The sequence below is a fragment of the Panthera pardus genome, unplaced genomic scaffold (genome assembly GCF_024362965.1).
Source record: "Panthera pardus isolate Hobbes unplaced genomic scaffold, ASM2436296v1 HiC_scaffold_2, whole genome shotgun sequence".
Taxonomy (NCBI): domain Eukaryota; kingdom Metazoa; phylum Chordata; class Mammalia; order Carnivora; family Felidae; genus Panthera; species Panthera pardus.
In genome coordinates, this window is record NW_026526765.1 from 114215790 (window position 1) to 114228384 (window position 12595).

General features: G+C 38.0%; 1 protein-coding gene across 3 annotated transcripts in view; it reads left to right on the top strand.

Moving 5' to 3' along the window:
• Nucleotides 1–12595, top strand: part of ANKRD55 (ankyrin repeat domain 55) — a 514150-nt gene that overhangs the window by 260426 nt on the left and 241129 nt on the right. For all 3 annotated transcript variants that reach the window (XM_053907354.1, XM_053907355.1, XM_053907353.1), the window contains exon 4: nucleotides 8701–8747. The gene's annotated coding sequence lies outside the window, so the exon portion shown is untranslated. The remainder of the gene's footprint in view (nucleotides 1–8700; nucleotides 8748–12595) is intronic.

Sequence of the window (12595 nt, forward strand, 5' to 3'; positions counted from 1 at the left end):
TCAATTTCTATCATTAGAGAACTGAATACATTAGAATCTATCCACACAATGGAATATGATACAACCATTAACAAATGAAACAGATTTATGTGTAATTGATATAGACATAATTTAAGTGAGAAAATCAAGATGTAGATCAATGTTATATATTCCTTTAACCAGTTTTTTTTACATAGTCTCAAGTCGTGAATTAAGATAAATTTTTTTTTTCCAGTAATGGCTATAGTAGGTATTGTCATTTGCATTGCTCCAAAACTATTAAACATTTTTTCACATTTTTAAAAGTTTATTCATTTTGAGAGAGAGAGAGAGAGATCGAGCAGGGGGAGGGGCAGAGAGAGAGGGAGAGAATCCCAAGCAGGCCCTATGCTATCAGCTCAGAACCTGACTTGGAGCTCAATCCCATAAACCACAAGACCATGACTTGAGTTGAAATCAACATTTGGGTGCTTGACTGACTGAGCAACCCAGATGTGCCTTTTTTCACATTTTAATACTTTCCCACAATTTAAATCCGTTTTACATGTAGAATAATAAACGATACTACATTGCCATTTCCCATATTCCAAGTGTGAGGACATAATTTAGTTTCCATAAAAAAAATACATTTACAAAAGACTTTGATTTAGAACTTTTGTTTAAAAAGGCAGGACATGGGGAGTCTGGGTGGTTCACTTGGTTAAGCATCTGACTCCTGATTTTGGCTCAGGTCATGATTTCATGATTAGGAGATTGAGCCCCATGTTGGGCTTTACACTGAGTGTGGAGTCTGCTTAAGATTCTCTCTCTCCCTTTGCCCCTCCCTCTCTCTTTCTCTCAAGAGAAAGAAAGAAAGAAAGGGAAGGAAGGAAGGAAGGAAGGAAGGAAGGAAAGAAAGAAGGAGAAAAAAATAAAAAGGCAGGACATGGAGCATCCATTTGGCCCCTCTCAGCAGAAACAGTGTCTCAGAGGTGTCGTGGCTTTCTGATTTTTGTTTTTGTTTTTGCTTTTGTTTTAATTGTGGCAGAGTCAAAAACTCTTTTGAGGTCAGTTTCTTAGAGCTCAGCTTGGAATCTCTTTCATAAATCCTATTAGTGGTTCTAAGTGCTTCCTATATCCCTAAATAAATTCCTTTCTGACAAAGCTAGCTAGAGTGGATTCTGTTGACTGCAACTAAGCAGTGTTATCGGTATAAATGCTTTCAACTGTACTGTCATAGTATCCTTTACCATTATTTAATGACACCTTGGGCAGGTCTCATAGTTAAAATTAAACTTCCTGTCTAACCTTCCATTCATTTCCTTTTTACCTCTTATATCCAATTGTCTACCACATAAGGCCCACAGGCAGGGAGTGAGACATGAGCCTTCCTTTCTTACAAATACTCTCAGACTCTACCCATGGTTGCTTAAGTGTCTACTTCCCTCATTTTTTAAAAAATTTATTTAAAGAAATTTTTTTTAATGTTTATTTATTTTTGACAGAGAGAGAGACAGAGCATGAGTGGGGGAGGGTTGGAGAGAGAGAGGGAGAGACACAGAATCCGAAGCAGGCTCCATTCTCCAAGCTCTGAGCTGTCAGCACAGAGCCTGACACGGGGCTCAAACTCACAGACTGCGAGATCATGACCTGAACTGAAGTCGGACACTCAACCGACTGAGCCACCCAGGTGCCCTGTACTTCCCTCATTTGTGAGAGAGAAGGGTTGGTAGAAATCCTGCATGAGTGAGGATGAAGGGAAGAGTATGGAGTTGTTGGGTCGTGTCCAGAAACAGCCTCCCAACATGAACACTGCATTCTTGGTAACTCTGATCTCTCATTCTCTTTCCTCCTCCATTGTTGTGTATAGAGTGAGAAGAGTGGAGTTAGGATGATGGTTGGGATAGAAGATTTAGTTTCAGCCTCTTGAAAAACCCCGAGAGGTCTCTAGAAATTCTCCTTACAACATACCCTTGGTTCTCAAGTCTGGGTCTTTTTGACCAGATATATCCTATCAGGGAAAATTTAACTCATTTTCCTAATATTTCTGGATCTAATTTTTTATGGGACAAATAGCCAGTTTTTTTTTTTTTTAATCATAGAAACTGACCACTTAAGTCATTCATTCTCCCAGTTAAGATAGGGCCATATGGTCCAGCGAGTCCGATCCATAAGCTTTGGACTGTGAAGATGGAGTTGATGATCCTAAAAAGTAGAAATAAAGAACAAGAAACATTCTCATTATTGATGGAAGCAGCTGGGGTGATGAGAGCCAATTTCCAAAGCCAGTAGAGACTTTCAGGCAGCCTGGCATGGTCAGTGGCCTATAGTTGATGTAGTGGCATTCTCACAGGATTAGTGGGAGGTGTGACATTGGCTGAGGGCCTAGTTACTGCTTTCTCCTTTGTTTTTGCATGTTGTGACTCTGTCTTCAGTCTTCCTTTCAATTTTTATTTTCCCAGTAACCTTTCTAATATAATGCTATACATTTAATGCTATACATTTCCCCCTAAGCCCTGCCTTAGCTACATTTATAAATTTTGATATATTGTTTTTTCATTTTCTTTAAATTCTAGATACTTTCCATTTGTCCTTATGACTTCCTCTTTCACTCATGGGTTATTTAGTACATATTGTTCAATTGTCAAATATTTAGGGATCTTAAAGATATTTTTCTGTTATTGATTTCTTCTTTAATACTATTATGGACAGAGAACATCTTGGATGATTTAAATCTTTTAAAATTTTTGAGATACTGCTCTTGTTGGGCCAAGTGTCCTATAAATGTCAATTAGGTCAAGTTGGTTGATAGTGTTGTTTAGGTCATCTACATCCTTACCAATTCTCTCTCTATTTACTCTATTGGTTACTGAGAGAAAAATGCTTAAGACTTTAACTATAATTGTGGATGTGCCTTTTTCTCCTTTCAGTTTTATTAATTTTTGCTTCATGTAGTTTGAAGTTGTCTTGTTAAATGCATATATATTTAAGATTGTTACATCTTTTTTATGAACCAACCTCTTTATCAAAATGGAATGTCCATTCATCACTGGTAATAATTCTTTGTTCTTAAGTCTACTTTGATATTAATATAGGTACTTTGGCTTTCTTTTTATTAGTGTTTCTCTCCCTTCACTTTTAATTTATCTCTTTAAATTTAAAGTGGGTTTCATATAGGTAACATATAGTTGAACCTTCCTTTGTTCTTTTAACCCAAACAGACAATCTGTTGTTTAATTGGTGTGTTTAAATCGTTCACATACAATGTTATTATTGATATGATTGAATTAAAATCCACATTTTTTAATGCCTGCTTTTCGGTTTATGATTACGCTTTATCATGACTTTGAATTTTTTAAACTATAGGCCTTTATTACCTATTTAGATAGATAGATAGATAGATAGATAGATAGATAGATAGAGATAGGTAGATGGATAATAGAATATTTGTGCCCCACCCCCCCACTCATATTTTGAAGCTCAACCCCACAAAGTTATGGTATTTGGAGGTGAAGCCTTTGAGAGGTAATTACATTAGATGAGTCATGGGAGTGGGGCCTCCCTGGTGGAATTAGTATCCTTGTAAGAAAAAGAAGAGAGTCCGGAACTCAATCTCTTTCCATTATGTAAGGACACAGTCAGAAGATGAAAATCTGCAAGCCAGGAAGAGGGCTCTCAATAGGAATTGAATCTATCAGCACCTTAATTTTAGACTTTCCAGCCTCCAAAACTGTGAGAAATAAATATCTGCTTTTAAACCACTCAGTATAGTATTTTGTTATGGCAGTCCAAGCCAAATAGATAGATAGATTTTATTGCTGCTTTAAAGAAGTAACTGTTACCCTTATGCCCCCAATTTTCACTTCTCAGAACCTATGCTAGACAATACATTAGCACAGTTACCCAGAAATTCATCATAACATTGTTCAAGGGCATTCATCATAGCATTCTTTGTAATAGTGAAAATTTTTTAAATAATCCACATTTCCATCTTTTAGAAATAATCAAATAAACTACTATATATCAATTCTGCAGAAGATTATGCTTCCATTAAAAAGAATGAAATCAATAAATGGGTACTGATAAGAAAAATACATTCAACTTAAGTAATAAAAACTAATTGGAGTACACTATACAGAGTATGGCACAATTTAAACAAACAGAAACTCTTACCAAACAAAATGTATCCTTTCTTATATTTGAACATACATGTGAATGTATATGATTGGAAAAATTCTAAAAGGATACAGAGTGGTTGGGTGATAAGGATACACAATTGGGGAACAATGTGGGATTGGGTGAGTAGGCACAGAGAAGTTTTTCTTTATCTGTATTTTAATTTTATCAATGAGAATCTATTATGTAATTAAAAATTAATTCATTGTGATGAATGGTAACTAGGATCATAGGAAAGAAAGATACACATAAATCAGGGAATTTTTTTCCTTTTAAGACTGATGTTTTATTCATTTCAATAAAATGGGTTAAGAGATTTGGGAGTGGGGAAGCAAAAGTTGTCTGCTGCTTTTTGTGATACAACAGCAACAACAAAAACACAGTGAGTGTCCAGGGAGTGCATGTGCCTGGGGTGTGTCCCAGTACGTTTAGTTATGCTCATTCATGCTGAGACATTACTTTTGCCCATAAAAGGAGGAATTACAACATCAAACCTGGATTATTCTCATTTCCAAACAGTCCCAAAATGTCAACACATGGCTGTCAATCTTTTGTTCTGTTCCTCTCTCACAAACACTCCCTGGAACCCATGCCAATGGTTGAAAACAGATGCAGGCAGGAACTGTTTTGACAACACTGGAAATGCCTGTGATTAGGAGGCAGGAGAGAGTAAAAGTAATTATTAATATGCTCCTAAAAGAACAGGGAGTGCACCTTTAGAAGAGATTGTTGCATGGGTCCCTACTTGTATATACTCTCATACCCGAACAAGGGCACATGCTCTCACCCAGGTTTCTCCTAAGGAACCTCTAGCTAAGTATTCCCTGCAACATTTTCATCATGGTAAGGCAGATGTATGGAAAGTTCTTGGAGGATGGCAGAAAGGTTGGAGGAAGGCAAAAGAAGGGGAAAAGTTTCCCTTCCACCATAAAGTAACCTTCACCCAGTAAAGTGGATTTGGGTATCTTTTTAAAGCCAACCGACAAGGGCTCTCTGAATTTAGCAGCAAGCCATGGGATGCAGCACTTGACAATACAATTACTAGTTCTTAATTTATAAGACAGAAAACCTTTGTTTAGTTTAGCTCATTGCACATAAAGTAAGGTTGCCCTTAAGTAACTTTAATTATGGACTCTTCTCTTTACCAAGTGGTTGTGTTTTTCCTGTAAATATCCTCAGTTGTGTGTAGTTTGAACTCTAAATGGCTCCACCTCTGTGAAAAATGAACCAGGAAAAAAACAACCCCACTGACCAGCACAGGGAAGCTGTCTGTGTCTCTAAGAGCTATATGTAGAAACAAAAGTTTCCCTGATAATTTGTATTCACAAGCTTCCACTTCATGAGTTTGAGGTTAACTATATTTATATCTGTATGGTCTTAGAAACTCTTGATGAGAAATTATGTTAAAGATTGGTCTTGGGTCTGTGGTACACCAGGGTTACCTTAGAGAAGTAAGGCATACTTTGGAGATATTGTGGGTTTTGTTCCAAACCACCACAATAAAGCGAATATCATAATAAAGTGAGTCAAATGAATTTTTTTGTTTCCCAGTGCATATATATGTTATATTTACACTAGACTATTTTTAATTAAGTGTGAAATAGCATTATGTCTTTAAAAAACAACGTACATATCTGGGGGTGCCTGGGTGGCTCAGTCAGTTAAGCGTCTGACTTTTGGTCTCAGCTCAAGTAATGATCTCATGCTTTGTGGGTTTGAGCCCCACATCAGGCTCTGCACTGACAGTGTAGAGCCTGCTCAGGGTTCTCTCTCTCTCTCTCTCTCTCTCTCTCTCTCTCTCTCTCTGTCTCTCTTTATCTCTGCCCCTCTCTCGCTTGCATGCTCTCTTTCTCTCTAAATAAACTAAAAGAATGTACATATATTTTTAAAAAAAATTTATGTTTATTTTTGAGGGAGAGAGACAGAGGGTGACCAAGGGAGGGAAGAGAGAAAAGGAGACACAGAATCCAGAGTAGGTGCTAGGCTCTGAGCTATAAGAACAGAGCCTGATGTGGGGCTCGAACCCACAATCCACAAGATCATGTCCTGAGCCAGTTGGATGCTTAACTGACTGAGCCACCCAGGCACTCTAAAAAATGTACATATCTTAATTTAAAAATGCTTTATTGCCAGGATGCCTGGGTGACTCAGTCAGTTAAGCATCTGACTCTTGATTTCAGCTCATATTCTATGATGTCATGGTTCATGGGACCGAACCCCACGTTGAGCTCTGCACTGACAGTGTGGAGCCTACTTAGGATTCTCTCTCTCTCTGTCTCTCTGCCCCTCCCCTGCCAAGATAAAAAATAAACATTAAAAATAGTTTAAAAATTGCTTTATTGCTAAAAAATGCTAATCATCACCTGAGCTTTTAGTCATAATCTTTTTGCTGGTGGAAGGTCTTTGCTGACGGGAGGACTGATCAGGGAGATGGCTGCTGAAGTTGGGGGTGGCTGTGGCAATTTCTTAAAATAAGACAACAGTGAAGTTTGCTGCATCAATGGATTCTTGTTTTCACAAATGATTTCTCTGTAGCATGTGATGCTGTTTGTTAGCATTTTACCCACAGGAGAACTTATTGCAAAATTGGAGTCAGTCCTCTAAAATGCTGCCACTGCTCCATCAACTGAGTTGATGTAATATTCTAAATCCTTTGTTGTCATTTCAACAATCTTCAAGGCATCTTCACCACGAGAAGATTCCAGCTTAGGAAACCACTTTCTTGCATTTATCCATAGGAAACAACTTTTCCATTCAAGTTTTATCATGAGATTGCAGCAATTGGGTCACATCTTGAGGTTCTGCTTCCAATTCTAGTTCTCTTGGTATTTCTTAGCACGTCTGCAATTACTTCTTCCACTGAAGTTCTGAATCCCTCAGTGTCATCCATGATGGCTGGAATCAACCTCTTCCCACAAATCAAAAATGTTCCTTAATGGCATCTGGAATGGTGAATCCTTTCCAGAGGTGTTTAATTTACACTGCCCAGATCCATCAGAAGAATCACTATTTATGGCAGCTATAGCCTATGAAATGTATTTCTTTAATAAGAAGACTTGAAAGTAGAAATTATCCCTTGATCTGAGAGTTACAGAATAATTGTTATGTGAGCAGGCATGGAAACAATATTCGTCTGATTGTGCATCTCCATCAGGGCTCTCAGGTAACCAGGTGCGTTGAGCAATAATATTTTGAAAGGGATCTTTTGCCTAAATGTCCATCAACTGATGAATGGATAAAGAAATTCTGGTTTATATACACAATGGAGTACTATGTGGCAATGAGAAAGAATGAAATATGGCCCTTTGTAGCAACATGGATGGAACTGGAGAGTGTTATGCTAAGTGAAATAAGCCATACAGAGAAAGACAGATACCATATGTTTTCACTCTTATGTGGATCCTGAGGAACTTAACAGAAACCCATGGGGGAGGGGAAGGAAAAAAAAAAAGGAGGTTAGAGTGGGAGAGAGCCAAAGCATAAGAGACTCTTAAAAACTGAGAAAAACTGAGGGTTGATGGGGGGTGGGAGGGAGGAGAGGGTGGGTGATGGGTATTGAGGAGGGCCCCTTTTGGGATGAGCACTGGGTGTTGTATGGAAACCAATTTGACAATAAACTTCATATATTGAAAAGGGGGGGATCTTTTTTTTCTGAGCAGCAGGTCTCCACAGTGGGCTTAAAATATTCAGTCGACCATGTTGTAAAGAGATATGTTATCATCCAGGCTTTGTTGTTCCACTTATAGAGCACAGACAGAGTAGTCTTAGCATAATTCTTAAGGGCATTAAGATTTCAGAATGATAGATGAGCATTGGTTTTAACTTAAAGTCACCAGCTGCATTATCCCTTAAGAAAAAAGAGTCAGCCTGTGCTTTCAAGCCTTGAAGCCAGGCATTGTCCTCTCTTCTGTAGGCATGAAAGCTCTAGATGCTCTAGATGGTATCTTCTTCTAATAGAAGGCTGTTTCATCTACATTGGAAATATGTTGTTCAGTGTAGCCACTTTCATGATTTATCTTAGTTAGATCTTCCAGAGAACTTGCTGCAGCTTCTAGATGAGCGCTTGCTGCTTCGCCTTGCATGTTTATGTTGTGGAGATGGCTTCTTTATTTAAACCTCATGAACCAACCTCTACTAGGTTCAACTTTTTCTTCTGTAGCTTACTCATCTCTCTTAACCTTCATAAAATTGTGAAGAGTTGGGGCCTTGCTCTGGGTTAGGCTTTGGTTTAAGGGAATGTTGTGGCTGGTTTGATTTTCTATCCAGACCACTACAACTTTATTCATGTCAGCAATAGGGCTGTGTTGCTTTCTTCTCATTCATGTATCTACTGGAATAGTGCGTTTAATTTTCTTTGTGAACTCTTAGCATTCACACTTTGGTTAACTGGAGCAAGAGGCCTAGCTTTCAGCCTCTCTTGGCTTTCATCATGCCTTCCTCACTAAGCATAATCATTTCTAGCTTTTGACTTAAAGTGAGAGACATATAACTCTTCATGTGACTTGAAGACTTAGAGGCCATTGTAGGGTTGTTAATTGGCCTAATTTCAGTATTGTTGTGTTACAGGAAATAGGGAGTTTCTGAGAAGAGGGAGAGAGATGCGGGAATGGCTGGTAAGTGGAGCAGTCAGAACATACTTAACATTTATTTATTAAGTTTGCCAATTTATATGGTCATAGTTTGTGGCACTGCACAATTAGAATAGTAACATCAAAGGTCAGTGATCAAAGACACCATAGCAAATGTAATGCTAATGAAAAAGTTTGAAATGTGAGAATTACCCAAATGTGATACAGATACACAAAGTAAGCAAATGCTCTTGAAAAAAATGGTGCCAATAGACTTTTTCAATGCAAGATAGCCATAAGCCTTCCATTTATAAAAAAAAAAAACAAAAACAAAAACAAAACAACAATACACAATTACCTGTAAAAGGTACTAAAATGAAGCCCAATAAAACAAAGTATGCCTGCAAAGTCCTGCTGAAGATGAGCTCACACTCTAAAATTACAAATTGTCAGGCAACAGTCCTCCAAGAGATAGAATTAGGCACAAAACATGCAACAGGATTAGAATCTAGGAACTAAAATAACTTAAAAATTTAATTAACAACTTATTAACATGAATCATTTTGTGATTAAGGACATACAAAGAAAAAAACCCCAGCTATAATAAAAGAAATGACACTTAAAATGAGAAAGAGTGAGCATGATGGAGAAGATAAAACTAGATCCCTGCCTCACTCTGTATACAAGATAAATTCCAGATATATTAGGATTTAAGTGTGAAAAGCAAACTTTAAAACTTTTGGAAGAAAACATAGAATATTATGACATTGGAATAGGAGAAGTTTTCTTGTACAGGACACATAAATCAGAAACCATAGAGGAAAGTTGGATAAATTTGAGCTTTATTAAAATGAAAAACTTCTTTGGGAAAAAGGATATCATAAAGAAGAAACAAATAGTCTGAGGAAGATATTTGCACCCTATATAAAAAGGAATCCCATAACTTAATAAGAAAATGATAGTCAATCCAGTTGAAAAAGATATTAATGGTTCACATAAGAGGCAATATAAATGGTTGATAAATGTATGAAAAGATGCTCCAGTTCACAAGTAATGAGGAAGTTGCAAATAACAACAAAAGTTGGCAAGGATGTGAGGAAACAGGAACACTTATGCATGTAGGGGCATATGTTGGAACCACCATTATGGAGAGAAATTTGGCTGGATCTAATAAAAATGAAGATGTACATACCATCTCTCTCACCTGTCCACAGAAGGCAGGTAGTTGGTGAATACCAAATGACCAACTGACTTAATCTGAGAAATAAAAAAAAAAAAAGATATTTTCATTGATACAAGTGGAGAGGATTGCATTTTGAATAACTTTTAAGTACCTGCTATGCCTGCCAACAAGCAAAGAAAGGGGACTAGTTAAAATTATGTATTTCAAAATAAATGGGCACAAGAAGAACTTCTTGGGAAGTGAAGGCACTGCTAATATAGCCATATGAATTTAACAACTGAAGACGAAAATATTTAGAAGCACAAGGAGAGGAGCCAAATAGCTTATGAGCTTGCTATGGAAAGGCAAAATTAGCCAGCTCCAAAACTGTCTTACTCAGCAATACAATTTATTCAAAAGTGCAATATTGAAGTCAGATTCTGCAGTGCAAACTTATCATATGGTTCTTGGGCTTTTAGCTATAAGATGAAACTTTAAAATGCTTAAATACACTTGCACAGATTGAATTTCCTGATTAAAAAAACTTCTGTTTCTGTTGTAGTTTTTAAAATAATTGACTCCTAAGCATCTTATTTTTCTTGAATTGGCCCTTGTGCAAAAAGTTTGTTCATTGCTGCCCTAAGTGTAGCTGTGTGTAATAGAAACAAAGGTTTAAAAGGAGGGGATTCACCTAACTGAGCAATGTCGGAGACAATGGGAGATATTTTTAAAAGCACTGGCCTTTTTCCCATTGGAAAGCATCCACCCAGTACTATCATGCAGGCTGCCACTGATTTGTCTCTTTATAAGACCAATCATTATAGGCACATAGAAAATAAAAACTTGAAAAAAAGCTCAACATCACTCACCATCAGGGAAATACAAATCAAAACCACCATGAGATACCACCTCACACCTGTCAGAATGGCTCACATGAACAACTCAGGAAACACCAGATGTTGGCGAGGATGCGGAGAAAGAGGATCTCTTTTGCAATGTTGGTGGGAATGCAAGCTGGTGCAGCCACTCTGGAAAACAGTATGAGGCTCCTCAAAAAGTTAAAAATAGAACTATCCCACGACCCAGCAATTGCACTACTAGGTATTTATCCAAAGGATATAGGTGTGCTGTTTTGAAGGGACACACGCACCCCAATGTTTTTAGTAGCACTATCAACAATAGCCAAAGTATGGAAACACCCCAAATATCCATCTATGGATGAATAGATAAAGAAGATGTGGTACATATATACAATGGAGTATTACTCAGCAATCAATGAAATCTTGCCATTTGCAACTACGTGGATGGAATGGAAGGTACTATGCTAAGTGAAATTAGTCAAAGACAATTATCATATGACTTCACTCATATGAGGACTTTAAGACACAAAACAGATGAACACAAGGGAAGGGAAGCAAAAAGAATATAAAAACAGGGAGGGGGACGAAACATAAGAGACTCTTAAGTACGGAGAACAAACAGAGGGTTACTGGAGGGGTTGTGGGAGAGGGGATGGATTAAATGGGTAAGGGCATCAAAGAATCTACCCCTGAAATCATTGTTGCACAATATGCTAACTTAGATCCAAATTAAAAAAAAATAATTAATTAACTAATTAAAAAAAAAAAAATTTGCTCCTGTGATTTTGAGAAATGACCAAAGGGAAACTATTTGTTCTGCCACTCCCAAACCTGTGCATTTATATACCTTTGAATGAATGTATGTTTGGTCATGTGACTAACTAGAGATCCTTCAGTAGGTTTCACACTCAAGGAACAAACACACAGTCCCAAGGGTAAGAGCAAATACCTTCTCTACCCCAGACATTGATGACTGGGCCTTAAGGCCTTATTTGATCAGGTAAGCAGGTTTAAAGGGTTAAATAAGGAAATAATGAGTGAGGTGGGAGAGGTTGCCAAGATTTATGACTTAATTCATCTACCTGCACTGCTCCTTTGCAATGGAGTGGGGGGAGCAGTGTCATTTTTCACTCAGCCTGTTGACTGTTGAAAATGATTGCCCTATTCTAGTCTAAGCTAAGTGGGTTGAAGTCTTAAAGTGACAGCAAGATGACAAGTGCCCTTTCAGACTTGGGTTTTCAGTGTTTCCTTGGTTTTCAGAGAGGACAAGGGGGGATAATTAGGAAAAGGAAGTCTTATTGTAATAATGTCAGGCTTAGGGAGAGGGAGGTAGATGTTTGTGGACCTTCAAAAAGAAAATACTTATTAAGTCAAGCTCTTCAGGCTGATAGAAAACAGAGGCACGTTTTCAGGATACTGAAGGAGCCCCAGTGCTCCAGAAGGCACCTTTGATGATCGCTTCATCAGGGGTGGCTACTTTGGGCCCTGGATGTGCACAGGTGGGCCTTAGCATAAAAGGGCATCTGGTGGGCATTCTAAGGGAGGAGAGTACTGTGTCCTCTTAAGCCTCCACCATCTGGTAACACTTTACAAATCCTTCATACCTTATCGACTCCTGCTGCCTTAGAGTGCCTTTCCATCAGAAATACCACTTATTCTGAGTCCTGTGAACACACTCGCGGTGGATATTGACTGCTCCTTCGCCCCAGTAGCTCTAGGATTTGCCTCCAGGTCATTGTATCAGAGCGTGTAAGAACTGCATTGTTTGGTCAGAAGAGGAATTTTGCAAATAAGGAAGTAAGACCCAGATTGGTGAAGTGACTTGCTAAACTAGTCACTGGAAGAACCAGCTCCTAGACTAGCTGTAGTCT